We start from the raw sequence: 21,804 nt of genomic DNA on the forward strand, positions 1-21,804 counted from the left end.
ATAGCTTTTTAAACAGTAGAATAATTGATCTTGATTACAGAAAAAGAATTGATAAATGCATATTATATCAGTCTGTCCTTTCTTGTTTTTATGTCAAGCTTTGTGTGTCCAAATGCTGATAGAATTAGGTGAATTATCACCACATCAAGATGAAATATGTCTAAAATTCATTTTCTCCCCCCTCCAACAATCTATATTTTGTTTCACACAAATATGCATGTGAATATGTATACTCTTATATACCTCTCAGTATCTTGAGTATGAAATTATAGTAATATCTTAAGTATGGAATTAAATAGATGTATTAGATTTGCATGGTGCTGTTGGGGTTCGTTGTTAGGTGCCATCGAGTTGGCTCCAGCTCGTAGTGATGCTGTGTCCAACAGAATGAAACTCTGCCTGGTCCTGGGCCATCCTCACAGTCATTGCTATACCTGAGCCCACTGTTGCTGCCACTGCACCAGTCTGTGTTGTTGAAGGGCCTCCCCTTTTTTGCTGACCCTAAACTGCTAGAGCAGATATTTCTTAAGTCTTATATATTTAATAGCATGAAAGATTAAAATGCCCCCTTTCATGGACATGTTTTAGATCCGACTTTTTGAAAAGTCAAATGTGTATATATATACGTGTAAAGAACCAAACATGAATGTCTTGTCTTAGGAAGAACTTCTATGTCTTATAGGTGAGATTTTTAGCCTTCTTAAGTGAATGTATACATGAGAAAATGAGGTACACTTTATTTGGTGTAAGCTTTCTTCATTGGTATACAACACATAGTATATGCTGGTAAGTATTGTGCAGTGTGCTTTTAAAATCAGAACCTTTCAGCAGAGGTAGGTACCTGAGTGGCTGAAATGGCTTAGTGCATAAACCACTAAAATAATAATAATATTAATAATTTCTATACCCTAAATATGTTACCAGAGCTCCTGAAAAGAAAGTCCAGTTCCAACCGTAATACATTACTTATATAATAAAACTGTAGTGAAACGTGAGATATTTTTCTGTCTTTTCTGTCTCCTTGTACCCCTGAGGAGTTAATGGTTTAAGGAAAACACTCCAAGCCCAACAGATCATGTCAAATATTTGGTTTGGTAGGATTAATATTTTACTGCAGAGCGACAGTGGGAGCGCTGTCCTAGTTTTAGGGATGATTATCTAAACTAATGAGCCCCATCCATTAAAAATCTTGGGGAAAGAAAAAGCTATTTATCATGTGAATTACATTGACTATACTTAGAGGACTCTGAGGTAGGTATTAAATACTTCCAATGGGGCTTCATTTAATTAAAGTTACTCTTTCTTGGATGCTAAGGTTAATACAGTCAAAGCTGCAAAAGCCATAATCTGCATGTCAGAGAAGGAAAACTCAAATATTTTCTACTAAAACGAATGATAGAAAAGTGGTAAGACTGTATATACCCTGTCAAAGGCGGAAAACTTGCAAGACCCAGAAAAATGAGGCAATCCAGCCATTTCTGGCTCTCACAGGTTTCACTGTAATTATGACACTGAAAAGTTTAATATTGCTTAATTTGAAGTTTACCACTCTCTGAATTATTTCCATTACAATATGCCTGAAGAAGTACAGTTGGCCAGGGAAGCTGTAGGAGCCCTGGTGGTGCAGTGGTTAAAGCACCTGGCTGCAAACCAGCCCCTCCACAGGAGAAAGATGTGGCAGTCTGCTTACTTAAAGACTATATGTTGTTGTTGTTGTTGTTGTTATGTGCCGTCGAGTCGGCCCCAACTCATAGCGACCCCTCCTTGGGTTTCCGAGGCAGTATCACTACAGAAGTAGGATTGCCCAACCTTCCTTCCGAGGAGTGGCTGGTGGGTTTGAACCACCAGCCGTCTGGTTAGCAGGCAAGTGTCTTAGCCACTATGCTACCATACTATATAGCCTTCAAAATTCTATAGGGCAGTTCTGCTGTGTCCAAAGAGGTCACTAGGGGTCAGAATCCACTCAGTGGCCACAGACTTGGTGTTTGGTTGGGGGGGAGGGGGCTGTTGTAATTGTATGTCTTGGCCACTAGAGGGAGGTGACTTTAGTGTTTGTTCTGAGGAAAGAGAATGGATCCTGTACCCATTCATTGACCCTAAGCCTGAGGAGGGTTGTCTTAAGCATTATGCTCACTCCAGCGCCCATCCTAGAGAAGAATCCCTGACAAGGAAAAGGGAGAATTAAGGATGTTGGTTGAAAAGATATGGTATATAGGTGTGTCTGCCTGAAATTGGGGGTCCATTCACTTCCATCAAGACAGCTCCTAATGGGTGAAGAGCTTTGCCAGGGAAAATGAATGATTCTGCCAGGAACATTTCTTTTTTTTTCCATCAGATGTAAAATATCAGAAATATGACTAATACTTCTCTAATACTACATTCCATTCTAAGCCCTTTAAAAAATACTAGCACAACCCTAGCTACAGTTTTGTGAGGTAGGTACTATGATTCCCACTTTACTGAATAGGAAATTAAAGCACTTAGAGATCAAGTACCTCACCCAGGACCCCAGTACTTGTAAGCACCCAGGCAGTGATTCAGAATCCATGTTCTCAGCCACAGGGTGCCTCCCCAGATACCCTGAGTTTCCTCAGCACAATGAGCCATTCATGAAAACCAGAAAATATTTGAGTTTTCAGAGGGAAAAGGTATTTTGGCTCTAAAACACAAAAAGGTAACTACAAAAGAAAAATGTATAGCATGCTTTCTCTTTAAATACATTTTTCACATCTTAGCATTTCTAAAATCAGGTGTGGCTTCCAGCATTTTAAGGGAAGCCTTAAACCTGGTTTAAAAAAAAAAAAAAAAAAAGAAATAAGATATTTGCCTGGGAACAAATGGCTGTATCAATTTCATTAATTGTTAAGTTTAACATGCACAAAAATGTTATATTTGAAAACAGTTTCTATTTTAGATCTATGTGAGAATTCCCAAGTTGCATGATATTTGCTAAGAAATTTAGCCAAAATATTAAGTACTTACAAAATGTTTCATAGGAGGGAGGAAGATTAATATGGAATGTGGGCATATTTTAATGTTTGACAGTGTGTCCAATGGTGCTTCCAAACTAAGAATGCTTAGGACCTGAAGTATTCTAAATGGCCCTGGGTTCTTCCTCTTCTCTTGGATTCTCAGAAGCACTTTTAATTTGTGTTTGTATTCATTTCCTAGGGCTACTGTAACAAATTACCACAAACTGGTGACTTAAAACAACAGAAGTTTATTCTCTTTTCGTTCTGGAGCCTGAAAGTCCAAAATCAAGGTGTCAGCAGGGCCATGTTCCCCTTCTGAGGGCTGGAGGGAAGACTCCGTCCTTGCTCTTCTGACTTCTGGTGGTTGCCAGCACTCCTTGCATCCCTTGGCTGTGGCAGCATCACTCCAGTCTCTGCCTCTCTCATCTCCTATACATCTTCCCTCTTTGTGTGTCTTCTTATGAGGATGCCAGTCATTTGATTTAGGGCTCACCCTTCTCCAGTATAACTTTATTTTAACTAATTACATCTACAAAGACCCATTTCCAAATAAAGTAACATTGAGATTCTAGGTGGACATGACTTTTTGGAGGATACATACAATTCACTCAGCATACAGTGTGTCAGATGGAGTTTCCAAAATAAGAGTTTCCCTCTTCTGGTAACTGAGAGATGCATGGTTCAAGCCCAACAACCACTCTATAGGAGGAAAAACCTTGTGATCTGCTTCCATAAAGATTACATCCTAGGAAACCCTACGGAGGCAGTTCTACTCTGTCCTATAAGGTCCCTATGAGTTAGAATCAGCTCAGAGGCACATATCAATAGGGCCCTGAAGATTCTTAAAGGGCCCTGATTCTTTCTCTTCTCTTGGATTCTCACAAATCCCTTTAGCTGCCTCTCTTCACTTCTTGTTCATCATCTGGTTTAGGCTCCTTACTTTTCCTTTCAGAAGTACCATATTCTCATTAAGGCTTCAAAAATAGTAGCAGTGTAACGTGTGGGGAGAGCTATGTGTCTTCAGAGTGGCTTTGCCCAGCCACTGAAGTAGTTGAAGTTCTCAGGTATTCATGGGTACCCCAGAATTATTCAAGTTAACTGAGAAAGCTGGTGGTCTTTGGGAATGGAGACACAACAGTAATCCAGGTGTGTGGGTCAAACAAGTTCAGAATTTCAGTTTGAAATTCAAACTTGGCAACTCTATGGAAGGTTTCATGTGACAAGCAGTTAAAATTATTTGCTAAAGTAAGATTTATGGATTATTAGTGGAGTTATATTACTCATGCTTTGCTTATTCTCTTTTACCAAAGAAATTTTTTTAAAAAAATTATTATGGCTTTTGATACTCTCTATTAGTTCTCTTTGTTTTGAAATCAATAATAAACTTCAGTTAAACATAGATTCTATTCAGTTTTCTCAAATCTAAAGATCCATGTGACCACTATCATTCTCTGAGTTTATGATAAATTATCTATCATATTTCTCTATGAGATTTTTTTCTATGTTACTTAACTGGACTTGTAAACTTGTACATATCATTCTGTTCTAGAGTTTCTTTGAATCTCACAGGTAAACTAGATGTCATTTCATTGGGGAAACAATGTTTTATTTACTGGACTTTTTCTAAGAGAAAAGTATGTTGTGATTTTAGATATTCCCTTTTGAAATGCTGACGCATCAAGGGAGTGGGAGAAAAAGAAAAAAAAAAAAAAAAAAGCCAAAGCCACTGCCATCAAGTCAACTCCAACTCATTGCAACCCCCAGAGGGTTTCCAAGGCTGTGAATACAGAAGGAGACTGCCTCATCTTTCTCCCACGCAGTGGCTGGTGGGTTCGAATTGCTGACCTTTTGCTTAACAGCCCAATGCTTTAACCACTGCATCACCAGGGTTCCTGGAAGTGGGAGAAGGGATGGTACAAAGACTCCAGACATGACACATTCTTCTGATACTTTTGTCCAGTTAATCAAAACTGACTGACTGAGTTGCAAACTCTGGTCTATTCATCTGTTCATTGTTTCCCGCTTGTTCTTTTATTGGCTTCCCTTATATAATAGCCCATTAAAATAAGTTCAGTAACCATGACATAACCCACATTTATGAGACACCATGAAGACTTCTTACCACTTCACTCCAAAATTGTCTTTGTTTGGATACTTAAATGATGGGCTCAACTTGTCAGTCACGTTGACTGATAGCATTAGATCCACACAGCACTTCCGTTACCTGTCTTATATTTTTTTAAGGCACACACTAAAATAGCCCATGCAAATTGGGGAACTGGGTCAGAGCCCTTCAATTGTGAAAGTTAGATGCAGCAGGCTTTGTACCCTAATAAAACTGAAAGTAGCAAACAATTCCTCAGGTCTTAGGTACTTAACAATTCTTGGTAGCTCGTAGAATGATATCCTATCCCATTTCTGGAACAGAGTCATTAGATGAAATTTTCTGAGCCCAGAATCCTGCAGTGAAGTTTTAAAGGTTTGGTACTAGGTATTTATAAGAGATAAAGAGAAGAAATGATTATTTTGAAGGGGAGAGAAAAGACTATGACAGTATTGGATGCCACTTAAGAAGTTAAATGATGATTATTTTTACCTTTTAGCTCTTGTGTATTTACAATATAGTGTTTCTGAACAACTAAAAGTTGTCCCTCCCTGATCCCCTACCAGAAAGACACCCTGGGCTTTGTCACTTTATGTGTGTGTTGGCGGTCAAGCAGTATCATTTGAGAGAATTTGGAGTTCTTAGGGAAGATAAACTGGCAACATGGCAAATTGATATAATCTTGAAGCAAGTGATTAAAAATCAGGAAATAACTGTTAAAATATATAATATTAAGTGTATCATACATTTCCATATGTAACATGAAAACCACAATAGCAGAAATAATAGAATAAAATAAATCACTTAAGATTAACTGTGTTCAGTTTGTTACATTATCTGCTAATACTTTTCTATACAATACATGATTCTCTGTGATTGTGATCATACTATAGTCATACTTTTTTGTTCTGCTTTTTTTTCACGTAACATGTTACCATGTTATGATATAATCTTCCTACTGGTCATTTTTGGTGGTTCTGTAAATAGTAACTAAGATATTATTACTTTTATGCCTGGATAGAAAATAAAAGAAAGAGTCATGTTGAACTCAGAGAATGACAGTATTTTCAGTGCAGTATCCTGCATCTTCGTATCTGTTTTTCTCCAGTGAAAGGATTTTGAGGGATGGAGTGATTGCTCTTTTGTTTTGTTTTGTTTTAAATTGTGATCTGAGTGAAAGTTTATAGAGTAAATTCACTTTCCATTCAACAGTTCATACACATTTTGTTTCATGACTTTGATTACAATCCCTGTAATATAACAGCTCTCTTCTTAGTTCCTCCCTGTGGTTACCTTTTCCCTGTGCCCTTCTTTCCTGTGCATTCCTGCCCTCTGAGCTATCTCCCTGTGCAAGTACTGCCCTCTGATCTCCCATAGGTGATTATTCTAAGAAGTGTACCTACCTGGTATAAATGTGTGCCTTATAGCCCTGTCCCTTGTCTGGCTGAAACCCATGGGAATGAGTTCATTCAGGCCTGAAAGGTGACTACAGGCCATTCTCAGGGGTTTCACCACTTACTGTGAGACCAGTAAGCTTGGTCTTTTTATGAGTTTTGTTCTACATTTTTCTCCTACTCTATCCAGCATCTCCTGTCCTGATCCCTTTCTAAGTGTTTGACAGTGTAGCTGGGCACCACCTGGCTCTTCTGGTCTCAGAAACCTATAGGCTGAGGTTCACATGATCCCTTGGACTAATTGTTTCCCTGTGTTTTTTATTTTCTTCATTCTTCTTTGCTCCAGACCAATTATTGCATCTTAGATAACCACCTGCAAGCTTTTAATACCCCAGTTGCTAAGCACCAAAGAAGGATGTAGAACAATATTTTTTGTGTAGTATATTATGGCAGTTGAACTTGATGTCCCATGCATGAAGCCATGGTCCAGAGCCTGCAAGCCCAGTGACTCTGGCTGGCACTCTTTGGAAAGCCAGTCTGCAGATTCTTATCAGGAGCGTAATTCACAAAACCTCTGGCTCCTGCAGTCATGTGGTGGGCTCTTGCCTTTGCCCACATCTATACCTTTCTGAAGAACTTTCACTCTTTCAAATGTAAACCCAGCTGGGTGGTCACATCTTCAAAGTGATCAACTATAGCATTAACTTTTAGTTAGAACCTTAGGTGGGATTGCTCAACTGTGGAATAAGAGCAAGACCAATATGAAGGAATGAGTATTTGCCAAAGAGAGGGAGCTGCTAGGAGAGGAAATATTTGACTGTCAAATGTTGGCATTGAGATCTAAAACATCTCTTGTACATTCCTAGACAAAGCTTGTCATAGGTTTCTTATTCATTTTCCAAACTAATTCCTACATCGTTTCAGCCATGCTTTTAGGATATTTTATTATAAAATCTTGTTCTTGCTATAATCAGAGATATGGTGACTGTATATTTGACAAACAATAGGAAAATGATAACCCCATTTCGACCAAAATATTCCTTGGTCCTGTGTAGGCACGCTTTAATTGAGTTATTTATTCAAACTGAAACCTTAACAATAGCACAATAAATGCATACATCTTTATATATGTAGACAATATTTTCAAAGCATTAATAAGACATTGGTATCAGAAGTTTCTTCCAAGGAAGATCTGTTGAGGGACCCAAATATCACCATCAGGTTTAGTAATTCACTAGGAAGACCCATCAAGAGTCAGCATTTATTATTATTTATTACTCAGGAGTCATAGCAAAGATTTGTTACAGCAAAAACAGAGCAAAATCAGCAAAGGGAAAAGGCAGGCACATGGGGAGAAGTCCAGAGGAAACCATGCACCAGCTTCCAGGAGTCCCACAGGGTGTACTTAATTCCTCAGGCTTTGAATTATGGTAAAATATGTGAAAGGTTGCCTACCCAGGAAACTCACCTGAGCCTAGGAGTCTGAGGTTTTATTAGGGGTCAGTCATGTAGTCAGTGTCTGTCTACTACGTACTTCAATTCCAGACTCCCATAGTGCCTTAGGCACTTGACTGCTAACCAGAGGGCTGGTGGTTCAAACCCACCAGCCACTCCTGGGAAGGAAGGTTGGGCAATCTACTTCCATAGTGATACTGCCTCAGAAACCCAAGGAAGGTCACTATGAGTCGGGTCTGACTCAACGGCACATAGTAACAACAACAACAAGAAAGAAAGAAGGTGATCAGCATAAACCACATTATTTGTGCAATGTAGCACAGTAAATGATGGGATGACTTATCAATTAGGAAATGATGGGAAGACTCCCCAAATCCAAGTTCCCTGACACCAGCCAAGAGAGCCTTGCCAGCATGCATTTCTAAGTGCCAAGCCCGCTATATCTACTCTTTGTACTGAGGCAACTGAGAGGCTAAGAACTAGGGCTATGAGGGAGACTGATGTTTTCACTGTTGTACCCTTTTGTACTTTTTATGCTGTGCATCAATTCCCTGTTCAAAAAATATGTTAAAATGTGAAAATGCTTAGCTTCTACCACTATTATCACCAGGTTCATGATGTGCTACTTAATCAACCAAGAACACCTTGTTGCACTTCCCAGGATCATGTGTCATCTCCTTATTAGATATGACATCAGTAGAATTCTCCATGCATACTGGAAGTTGATGACCAGCTATGTCTGTTCATCTTCTATACTCTCCTTTGCTGTGAAGGTTGACATATCTGAGCCAGGATCCCTAGGCTATGTAATGCTAATGCAATCCTTGAGCACTACTGATACTGCACCCTCATTTCATATCTGTCTTTTGTGCTAGATATGGTGATCACATCACCATCAGGATTGAGTTTTCCACCTCAGAGAAAAGTCACCTTCTCTGAGTCCTGTTTTTAGGTGTCTTTTTCAGGTCCAGTGACAATTAAGCCATTCTTATTGTGAAGGAAAGTAAGTTGATAGAATTTTTCAGTTCATTTCTTAGTTCCCATTAAAATCTATTGCTTCTAGATTGAATTGTATCCCTCAAAAATAGTGTTGTTAATCCTAACCTCTGTATCTGTGGTTATAATCCCTTTGGGGAACAAGTTGTCTTTATTATGTCAATGAGACAGAACTAGTGTAGGGTGTATTTTAAGTCACTCTCTTTTATAGAGATTATACTAGCAAGTGAAAGAAACAGGGATGGGGGAAGATAGATACCAAGCCACATGAAGATTACCTAGGAGCAGAAGCTCAGAAACAAGGGCCTTCTTCAGTGATGACAGAAAGAGAAAGTCTTCCCCTAGAGTCAGCACCCTGAATTCGGACTTCTAGCTTTCCAAACTGTGAGAAAATAAATTTCTGTTTGTTAAAGCCAGCCGTCTGTGTTATTTCTGGCATAGCAGCACTAGATATCGAAGACACTACCTAAATGCCACTGACTTAAATTTTTATTATTCTTTTTATTATTCAACATGAAGATTGTCAATAATGACAGTACTTTAAAAGAAAAATCATCCAAACAATTGTCAAACAGCAACCTCCTTTTGGAAGCACCCCTCTGGGGATTATGCTGGAGAAGTGAAAAAAAAAAAAAAAAGGTTTTAATGTTGTTTTTGTTTTAAAGCTAACCTTGGGAAATGATATATGTGCACCCTTTTGTTCTTCTGAGTACCTACTGTGCACTTGGAGGCAATATAGAGATGAATAGAAACTGTCCTTATACTTGGAGAGCTTAAAACCTAGTGAGGAATTAAACCTGTAAACAATGTAATTGTGCTATAATAGAATGGTTGTTCTGATAGAAGTATATTTGTATATTTTACTGGGAATCCAGGAGCAAAAGATAAATACTTAAGTCTGCAAGAAAAAGTCAGGCAAACTTTGCTGGCGAGGTGACCTTACAGCTCATACTTGAAAGATGAGTAGATGTTTTCCAGGGAAAGGAGGTGGACATTCTAGGTACAGGGAACAGGATGTGCAATGGCAATGAGGTGTGGCAGAGCTTTCTGTGTCCGGAAGCTTAAAGTAATTGAACATTTCTGACAAGTACATATTTTACTATTAGTGGAGCATAAACCATGAGGGGACAGGTGTCAAGGGCTGAGGTGGGAGAGATACAAAAGGGCTACATCATAAAGTATTCAATTTAAAGGGGTTTTGATTTTCATGTGTAGTGCTTCTCACACTTTAATGTGAGAATCACCTGGGTGCTTAGGTAGACTGCACAATTCTAGCCTTGGTTCTCACAAATCTTGAGGCCATAGGTATGGAGAAGACTCTCAAAATGTGCATTTCTAACAAGCACTCCAGGGTTTCGATGAGACCATACTTGGAGAAATATTGCTGTAGACCAGTGAGGAGCTATTGAGTCATGTTTGTTGGGAGAACAATATTGTATGTGTATGTCAGAGTCTGGCACTTTTGGAAGAATGGTTTGGCATGGGTAGTACATTAATCCAGTATTGCATCAATCCAGGTAAGAGATAATGGGGGTAGCGTAGTGCCTAAGGCACTTGACTGTTAACCAGAAGGCTAGTCGTTCAAACCCATCAGCCACTCCTCGAAAGGAAGGTTGGGCAATCTACTTCGGTAGTGATACCACCTCAGAAACCCAAGGAGAGGTAGCTATGAGTCAGGTCTGACTCTACAGCACATAACAACAACAACAACAACATGACCAAGTTGTGGCCAGTAGGGATAAAACAAGAAAATCAGTTGTTATTTGATCATTTTATATGCACTGGCAATTTTTCCCCCAGTTAATTTTTCTCCCACTTCCCAAACTAGAATTCTTTTTCTGACATTTTTATGTGTAATCTCATATGTTTTCTTCAATTTTCTATTTCTACCATATACATGTCATCTGGCCTTGTTTTCCTTTTACCCTTATTATATCAGGATTCTTTATACTTCATTTCCTAAGAACTACGACTAGAGATAATGCTTATGTCATATTGATAACTGTCCATCTATCTGTCACTCTATTGGCTGACTTGACGAGTGGTTGTTATAGTTCTCATTAGCAGATAAAACTTCTTTTTTTGAAAATTTTCTGATCACCACAAACTATAATACGTTTTTTTTCTATGACGTGTATGACAATACATTGGTTCAAAGAATATTTCTGTGGTTGGTACCAGGAAAGTGGTCTTTACCATTCAGGTCCTTATCCTTTAGCTGAGACAGTAAAATCTGAATTCTTTAGCCTCATGGAAAATAAATGTGTGTGATTGGGGCGGGGGGGACAGGTAATCCCAAATTATAACTAATGTAACCCTTTTAAATTAAGAACATCATATTTTACTGTTCACCTATCTGACTAATATGAAAATTGAATTTACTTTCCAAAAGTACATGATTTTTCTGCCCAGTGAAAGAAGAAAGCCTTCATTGTACAGCATAATGAAGGCAAGCAGGCCTGGAATTAAAAACTAAGCACATAAAATGTATAGCCTGACCAATCTGTAAATAATAATGTACGTAGTCAACCAAAAGCTAGGCACTTCATAGATTTATAACCCGTAGTTGTCTTTGAAAATACCCATTTGCTCAGTTGCCATAGACAGGTAAGGATTTATGTCTAGGAAACAGAGATATTTTTCATTTTTATATTATAAAATTCCTAGGACTAGAAAAGATTCCTTTTCTAAAGGAATTTTAGTATTTATTTCCAGGGCTTGTAGAATTATTACATATGCATTTATTTTGCATATCAAAAATTATCAATTAAGTTTTATGGAAATAGCACAATAAAAGTATGTGTTCTTTCATGTTTATAAATTCTTCAAAGTATTCTTAAATTCTAAGGAGATTGAAATTTATCAAGACTCTATCATCATATATGTGGCTCCTGGAAATTAAAAAAAAAATTCCTAATTAAAAATATAAATTGCTAAAATATAAATAAAGCATTAAGAAGAATAAAATCAACCATAATCTCGCAAGCATAGATTTTTACTAAAACTGGTGTTTATTTCTATATTTTAATTCATAACAAAATTAAAGTCCTAGACTTACTGCATTTTTTTCTGGTATTTTTCTCATATATTACATATTCTTTGAAAACATTGTATTAGTTTCCTATAGCTGCTATAACAAATTATAACAAAACTTCGGGGCTTAAAACAACAGACATTTATTCTCTTACAGGTCTAGAGTCTACAAGTCCTAAATTAGCTTCACTGGGTGGCGTAGTGCCTAAAGCACTTGACTGCTAACCAGAAGACTGGTGGTTCAAACCCACCAGCCACTCCTCCGAAGGAAGTTTGGGCAATATACTTCCGTAGTGATATCGCCTCAGAAACCCAAGGAGGGGTCGCTAAGAGTCAGATCCAACTCCATGGCAGTGCATTGTGTTGCATTGGGCAAGCAAAGTAGTCACAGGGCTAAACTGCTTGAAAAGTATCCTTTTCCTTGCCCTTTTCAGCCTCTAGAATTTCATTCCTTACATTATTTGGCTCTTGGCCTCTTCCTTTTTGTCTTTGAAGCCAGAAACAGCATCATGCTTCAGTGTCACATTGTTCTCTGTGGTGAAGCCTGCTTCTGTCTTCCTCTTTTGATTACCAGCGCTTGTGATTACATTTTAGGACCCACCAGGATAATTTCCCCATCTGCAAAGCTCCTTTTGCCATATAAAGTGCATACAGGTTTCAGGGATTAACATCTGGATATCTTTGGGCTAATTATTATTCAGTCTACCACAATGGTCTCTAAATATTTTATAATATTCTATTTTATGGTTGTTTTGGGATTTGTTAACCTAGGATTTATTGTACCTTTAGGTTTTTTTGTACCCTTGTCTTATACCTTTAGATTTTTTTCCCCAATATTATACATTATAAGGAATTCTGAGATCATTATGCATAAATCTTTGTGTACATATGATTATATTCTCTGTACAAATTCCAGGTTGTGGAATTGTAGTACAAATATGTATGTTCATATGTATATGTACACAAAAAATATCTGTGCATTTATATATGCACACATGTATACACAAGTATATGTATGTACATGTATTAGTATATACACATGTTCTGGTTACCTATTGTCGCTCTGATGAGAATATACCACAAATGGCATGGCTTGAACAAACAAGAGTTTATTCTCTTACAGCTTGGAGGCTTTAAGTCCAAGTTCAAAGTGCCAGGCTCTAGAGGCTGAGTGAAGGCCCCTCAACCTTGGGCTTCAGCTCTGTCTTCTGTTCCCAGCCCACTGAAGCTAGAGGCTTTTCTTCACTCAGACAGCTGCTGGCTGCTGAGACCGACAAGCCTAAGGGTAACAAGTAAAAAAGGCACAGTCCTGATGTTACCAAACCACATGGCAGGCCATTAATTCAAGTCCATTGAAAGTCCCATAATCGGCAGAGCATGGCAGGCTACTGAATAACGACACGGCTACATGCAGGGTTCAAGCATGCCATAAGCTAAAGACCATTCCCAAAGATGCTTCTTACATACTGGAAGCAGACCCCATCCCAAAAGCAGCTACTCACCTGCTTCTGGTAGATTCCACCATGGAGCTGATTGCCAGTCTCATCATGAGGAACAACTACCACCAGCTGCCCACCCACTCAGCCAGGCCCAGTGAAGTTGACACAACCTTAACTACCACAACACACATACAGATATGTGTATACATATATGTGTGCATACATATAAAAGTGTTGTATTTTCATTCACCAGTGCTTTCCAGAAAATTGGCAGGGAGGACTTACTTATTCCCCCATGTGCTCACCAATGTATTATCTTTTTTTAATCTTTGCCAGTTACACAGCTAAAAATAATACTTGATTGATGTTTCAATTGCATTTCTATGATAGATAGTCAAATGAACACATCATGCCTGACTTATTTTCCTATGAATTAATATTTCTTTCAGTATTTTTATAGGTATAAAAATAATACATAGGCAGTCCTGGGTTAAGAACCTCCCACTGACAGGCAACTCCTCAACTCACTGCCATCAAGTCAGATCCAACTCATAGCGACCACTCCTTGGATTTCTGAGACAGTATCATTACGGAAGTAGATTGCCCAGTCTTCCTTCCAAGGAGTGGCTGGTGGGTTTGAACCGCCAGCCTCCTGGTTTGCAGTCAAGTGCCTTAGGCACTACACTAACAGTGCTCATTCCTGCCCTTTAATATTTTGTAAATTTGCCCTCACTCTGAAACAACTGAACTAACCCCTACTAGCAACAAATTCTTCATCACAATCACCTTCACTTGCTGTAGATGTAGCTTTTAAATAATTCACAAGGCTTTGAGCCTTTTCCTGCACTAAAAGGAAAAAACCCAGTGCCGTCAACTTGATTCCAACTCATAGCAGCCCTATAGGGCAGAGGAGAACTTCCTCCTTGGGTTCCAAGACTAAATCATTATGGAAGCAGACTCCTTCATCTTTCTCCAGTGGAGCAGCTGGTGGGTTCAAACTGATGAACTTTTGGTTAGAAGCTGAATGCCTTAACCACTGTGTCACCAGAGCTCCTTTCTTGTACTAAAATAAGGCTAACTAAGAACTGTCTGCACCTGTTCTGACTCACAAATTCAACTTAAAAACACAATTAGAAACAGATCTTGTTTGTAATCTGGGGATTTCCTGTAACTTAATAAATACAGGTACTAAATCTTGCTTAAGAACTGCTTAGCCAAAAAAAAAAAAAAAAAATCACATGTGCTTAATGGCATATTGTCATCTGATTATGGAATAATTTGAATCAATTTTAACAATGGGATAACATTCTGACTACTGCAGAAGCACATGGTTCCACCTCCATCTGTCTGTGCTCCCTGTGTGGTACTTTGATGGAACTCTTACTTCTCCTTTTAATGGGATAATTTTCCATAGCCTTAGATGTCTGGCCTGGAAAAGTATTCAAGAAAAGAAGAACTGATAAATTAACCTTTCTTACGTTACAAAAGGTCTTGGTGTAAGCTACTAACGGGCTAAATATAACCACACTGACCCACTTCAACCAAATTGACACTTCTTATAATTGCATTGTAATTCATGCTCAGGAGTTGTATGAGAAATGATGTACCTTAGACCCAAGCTTCTGGAGCAAGAAACATCATGTCCTTGAAGTTAACTCCAGATTGAGAGTGTAATGTAATAATAATTAGTAACTGGTGTGCACTGTTAACATAAAAAAGCATTTAGCATTTTATTATATATATATAGCATATTATATAACATATAATATTATATATTATAGATATATATAGTACATGCACACACACAGAAATACATTGTTGTTGTTAGGTGCTGTCGAGTTGGTTCCTTCTGATAACAAGCGACCCCATGTACAATAGGTCTTCACACTGCCTGTCCCGTGCCATCCTCACAGGCATTGATATGCTTGAGCCCATCATTACAGCCACTGTGTCAGTCCATCTCATGGAGGATACACATGTACATATGCACAATTTGATACACACACATGCACAGTGTCTTTTTACATATATACTTTAAAAGCACAAAATAAGGGTGCTGATAATAGTAATACTGCTTCAGGTACAGAATATATAGATAATGAAATGGACTCAGAAAGTTCAAACAGAAAAGTTATTTATTTAAAACATACACAGGGTCAATCCTCAAAACATCAAAATTTTAGCTCTAATTTTACATAAAGCATTTGACTGCTAGCCAGAAGGTTAGCGGTTCAAAACCACCAGCCCCTCCATGGAAAGAAGACTGGGCAATCTACTTCCATGAAGATTTACCACCTCAGAAACCCAGTGGGAGTCACTGTGAGTCAGAGTCAACTCGAAGGCAGTGGGCTTTTTTTAAAAAAACTTCTTTTGCACCCTGATAGAATCCTTCTTTCCTCTTCCTCTTTCTTCCTCTCTCCTTCCTTTCTATTCCCCTCTCTTTCCCTAACATGTTCCTCTTAAACCTTCATGGTGGTGCTGAGTATTTAAATATAAACCAAATACTCCTTTTACCCTCAAGGAGCTCATATTCTAAGGGGAATAAATTTATAAACTTTTTTTTTTTTTTGATACAGTGTGAGAATCTTTTCAATCTGGTGTTCTCAGAGCCCAGTAGTATCAGAGCCCAATAGAGGGATACCTAACCCTTTAGAATGGGAGGTTCTCTAGGGGGTCTAGAATAAGTAGCAACTAAATTCAGTCTTAAGATACCAGTTAGCCTTCCTAAGTGTCAGATGAAGACACTAATTTTCAGGGCTTGCTCTAGACTCCGTAATTGGGATTGCTAAGCCAGTGCTCCCTTTGATTTGTTAACTGATCTTTCAGAAGACTGGTTTAGAATGGAGAGACATGCTCACGTATCCATCTCTCTCAGTAGCCTTTTTCTGCTAGGCAGACCTCCTCCAGCCCTGTAAGGATGCCACACCTTTTCTGGCACCTGGCCTAACACTTCTCCTAGGGGGCAGAGCTCGGTCCGACCAATCTATGGGGCTTCTCTCAGACTGTCCCCCTGCTTGAAAATCAAAGGTAAGCTTGCTTAGGTATGCTTGTAAATACTGACTCTGAATGCCACTCTGGTCCTATGGCTGGCCTCCAAATCTCCAAATCACTAATCTGGGAAAAAGGCATTGAATCTTTTAGTTCTACCTGCTTTTTCCTCTTAGAAAGATTTTTATGAAGTTAGTGGTTATATGCTATCTTTTCTGATCCTCTGTTTATCCTGGAATCTAGAGAATAACTGAGAACCTTGCACTATCCTCCCATCTGGTCAGTCTTCAACATATTCTTTACCTTTTAGTCCTTGTTCTTCACCCTTTTCTTATATAATACATGGTTCTTTCCTCATCCTATCAGGAAAGAGAAATCAACTTTATTTTGTTTTGTTTTATCCATTCACTTTAGAAATCTGACTCTCTTTTACCTTGCCATATTAATTTGACATTTAAAAAATACTCCTTTGGTGCTGTAACCCTACTTTTTATCTTTCTCTTGGTTTGCAGCATTCAGATCTATCCCGACAAGTTAATTTTCATCTATACTTTTGTCCTCCTCTGTGTTTTATCAGTCAGAGCACAAATTTGTGTAATTACACTAGAAAAGCTTCTTACCAATTTGTTCCTCATGGATAACAATTTTTTTTTCACATTTCTACATTGGGTCACTATGGGTTAAAAATTGACTCAGTGGCACTTAACAACAGCTCATCCTTAAAATTTATTTCTTGGGATGTACAAAGTAATCACAAAGGTTGCTCATTCACAATGGGCAGTTTGCTTTCACAGTCCTAGCCTCAAATTTTTAGAGTAACAGAAATGTGACCAGCATAACTGACCAACATGGACCTATAAGTGTGATTATCCTTGGAGAAGGTTACAAGCAGTAATTCTGAAACCCTTTCCTGTCCTGTGGGCTGGGCTGCAATCATACCTGTTCTAGGTACTCTGGAGATGGAGTGGGGAGAGCTAAAAGTTAGTTTATAGCAGGTTCCCCAGACTCTAGGACAGGATCAGGTAGAATAGTTATGGTAGCCCAGTACCAACCCCACTTTACTTAGAGTCTTCTCATTGAACATGGCTTCATGGCTTAAGTGTTCTGTACACAGAGCAGACACACTCTTAGGCTTCACACCTATGTTGCCAAGCTTAGTCTCCCCATAGTACCTGGAGTTCAAGGCAAGGCTCAAAGGATATTACCTTTGACACAGTTCAGTGTGGGGTGGTGGGAAACACATCTGAATGGACGTGGAGCAGATGGTGACAAGGAGTCACCAGAATTTGGGTCAGTAAAAAGAACCAGGACTTGTTTTCTATGTAGGAGGAGGTGACTAGTGAGGATTTGACCTTTTCTAAAACACTCATTTCTTCCTAAGCTAGCTTCTTAGTTGCGTGACAGACTTAGGCCTTACCTTATTTACCTTTCTTGTGAAAACAATGGGTGATAATTGTTTTTATGAGAAAGATAAATAAGATAAATCCTAATTAAAGGAAAAAACATTCTAGATTGTAAAGCTTGGTCATTGTTGCATAGGCTGAATTGTTGTACAATAAGTAGAAAATCGTGCAGAATGTCTACATTGACACCATTGAGTCAATTCTGACTTACAATGACCCTGTAAGACAGGCAGAACTTCCATATAGGGTTTCCAATGCTGTAAAATATTTCCAGAAACAGACTGCCTCATCTTTCCCCCATAGAGCAGCTGTTGGGTTTAAACTGCCAAGCTTTTGGCTAAAAGCTTTGACCACTATACCACCAGAGCTCCTTATATCAGTTATAGTCTTAAGAAGTTTTAATAATCTCAGTTCCCTTTTAATTCTGCAGTAGGAGTTTTCCACAATTGAACTGAACTATACTCTAGTTTCTGCCCATATAATTATTTCATCTGTAGGGAAATGCCAGTAGTTCTGACAGTTTTAATTCTTGTGTTTACTGACTGCATTACTTTCTGAATCATAGGTTCCCAAATCAAGTCAAACAGGTTAGAAGACAGGTTATGCTTTAGTGTTACACCTACTCTTAACCTAGTGTGGGAATATATCAACCACTTTCACTATATTAACTCATCTGTTTCCGGCTCCTTGTGCACTTTAACTTTTTATAGTTTGTTTTTTTCCCCCAATTTAGATACAAACCAAATTCTTCCAAACTTTCCAAATGCAGAAATCATATTAAAGTATATGTACTTAAAACTACCCATGTCTGTTCCCATCCCTTTGAGAATTTACATAATACATTTCTCAAAATGCAGAGTTGAGACAGTAATTACATCTGCTGCTCACAGTCCCATGATTCAGTCAAGTAAATATATGTATTATATGTCATTGATTTATTCATTTTAGTTGTTATCACATATACGAGTGATGTTCAAATACCTAGGCTTTTCTGGAAGGACCATTAGAGTCCAGAGGTACAAACGTCATCGTGTCTTGTCCCATTCACCACGTGTGTCCCATCCACTGTATCTCCTTCAAGTGTCATGTCACCTCTGCCCCAATATCCCTATAGAAACTCCTCCTTTTTGTTTCAGCATTTTTCATCTTTTGATCCAAACCATCTTCTACATAGTTGTTTTTCTGATGTTTAAGGGCAGCTGTCATTTATTCCTTAAATCTTTTCTTCTCCACCTACCATTAAAGAAAAAAAAAAAAGAAAAAAAGTTGGCATGGAGTTGAGCCTTACTCATGTTGACCCCATGTGTATGAGTAGAACTGTCATCCATGGGGTTTTCAATGACTGATTTTCTGTGGAAATAGATTGCCAACACTTTCTCCTAAGGTGTCTCTGGGTGGACTTGAACTGCCAACCTTTTAGTTAGCAGACAAGTATGTTAACCATTGGTACCACCCAGGGATTCCCCACTCAACATAGAATTCCTTCAAGTCTAATATATATATTGATTTCAATTTTTGCTCACCATCCTGATTGCTCTTTTCTGGGCAGACTCTAATATGTAATTATCCCTCTTCAACTTGGACATCTAAAAAGCAAGCATAAAAATTTATTCCCTGGACTTACATTTTGGAGGAGGTGATTCAAAGGGGGTTCCCCTTTTGATTTTGATTGTGACATTTCTTACAGCTATGTTAAGATCTAAGGACTGTCAGCACTAATATTTCTCCAGTTACAGTTTGTAGATTGAAATGAATCAATATGAGAGTGTCTTTGGAATGTAAAAACATCCTCATGGGGTTTTAAAGAACTGAGCATTCTTTGAGAAAATCAATTGACCTGTTAATATTGATAATTTCAGAGTTCCTTAAAAGAAATAATAGATGCTTGGGCATCTAAAATGTGTCCATTCAAAAGGCATTTATTAAATGCTTATATATATTGTCAGGCTCTGGAAATACAGAGATCAATAAAACATGGCTTTACCCTTGAGGAGCTCACAGACTAATAGGGAAGACAGCAGTGAACGGAATCAATTTATAATACACAGTGATAGAGGCCTCTGTGGGGTCTTGTTCAAGGCGCCATGAGAGTAGAGGGCGTGGGGTGAGGAGCCTCTGGTTCAGTCTTAGATTGCTCTATATGATACTCTTTTAGCTTCTATTGTCAACATTTATGTGCAGTGTGTTGAGTAAAGGGTTTTATATATGTTATCTCACGCAATCAATCCTTTTAGAGGTTGGTCCCATTAGGGATTCAGTTTTGCAACTGGGAAAATCGGGCAATTTCTCAAATGTAAAGTTGATAAAAATAAGTCTGTGGTGTTCAGTGCTCTGAGAAGGCTCTGTGAAAATGTGAGGAGGGTAATAACAAAAGAAAGCACTGCACAAGAATTATCATCAGAAGTCCTTGGTGTGAAAGTTATTTCTGTGGGTCCCAAGAATGACATTAAAGGGCTTCCAAAGAGGACTCCTGTTTGTTGCTTACTCCTCCCCCCTTATCAGCTGACAGCCCCCCTTCTTTTCCCCTCTTGTTTCATCACTGAGTGTGTTCCTATTATTTACTGGATGGACTAACCAAAATTTTAGAAGTTATTTTAATTTTTTACAATTTAATATCTCTTGCTATATTCCACCACCAGACTTAAGGCAGCTAATTTAAATTCTAATTTTTTCTTTATACAATTTTACAAGAACATTTGTGGGTTTTGGAAGCCATTTGAATACCGTGTCTTTCTTCAAAATAAATGACAGCATTGACTCATTCCCCTTCATTCCTTCCTCTCAAACTACTCTAGCTTACTGGGAGGGAAAAGTAATTCCAGCATGTGTTAAATATGCACTGGTTGACTATTACCTAGATATGTAGTTGCAGCCCATGAAGCCAAACAAGCGTGTATGCTAGTAATTCATTAAATGGATGTACACTCATAAATTTATTTTACTGAGGTTTTAGGTGATTGCGGCATCCTTGTGTGGGGTTTTCCTGTACAACAAAACAGAGTCTAGGTAAAGGGTAATTACTAATTTCCTTTGGAGTGTCTAATTGTGATTCATTCTGAAGTTAATCACAGATCAGCCTTCAGGTGTGTGCTGCACACATTTGAACTTATTCATGGGCAGCAGCTCCGTTTATTTATTTATTTTGGGGGGAATGATCCATTTACGGCTTTGGGATGGGGGAGTGGAGTAGGCGGAAGATGCTTAGGTGTGCTGACTCCGCCTGGGCACACACAGGTTGCTGCCTGCTGGCTTTCCCACAAGTCCTCGCTCCTTAGGCGTTAGGCGGGGCGAGTGCTGGGGGAGCACTTGGGAGTGTCCGCCCGGGCTCGGGTTGGGAAGGGTCTCTGTGCTCTCATTTCGAATGGACGCAGGGGACCTTAGACAAAGGTGTCAGGTTCAAGTCTTCCAATAGGCTCATTTTCTAAAAGTATTTTTAAGTTTCCTTTTTTTTGAGAAGGAGAGGGGAAAAGGGAATATTTCTTTGTTGATTATTTTCAATGTATGTAAATCCCCAAAGGAAACTTAGCACTGGGCATGTTCGGATGTGAATGGTTCTGCTGATAAGCAACAGCCTCCCGGAACCAAAGACTTAAAATAGTAGTTTTTTCTCCACCCCCTCTCAGGAGCTGCAAATGGTATCTGCCAAACAGATGACAAAGTACCTTGGACTGAATCACACACAGACAGCATTTTGAGCAGAACACACGGCTAAACTCTTGTAATTACTGTTTAGAGCTGGCCAAAGCTGGCTAGGAGAAGGCAAACCCAAGAGGAAATAAGTTTTCAAACCTTAAAAAATGGCTGTGTGTTAATTAAAGGCTAGGACGGGTGCTTCTCAGATATGCTCCAAGTTGTTCTTGAGATCACAGTTCAGTTCACAATTCCTCTGGAGGAAGTGAGTAGATAATTGGGATCTGTTTTTTTTTTTTTTTTTTGTCTTTTTTCCCCCATCCCGTTTTGGTCTTATGGCCTTGCACCCGCAGTGAATTGAAGAAAGAGAGAAATGGATATGTCTGACCC

Source organism: Orycteropus afer, unplaced genomic scaffold, assembly GCF_000298275.1.
Source record: "Orycteropus afer afer isolate SDZICR_OR568_19922 unplaced genomic scaffold, OryAfe1.0 scaffold00242, whole genome shotgun sequence".
Classification (NCBI taxonomy): Eukaryota; Metazoa; Chordata; class Mammalia; order Tubulidentata; family Orycteropodidae; genus Orycteropus; species Orycteropus afer.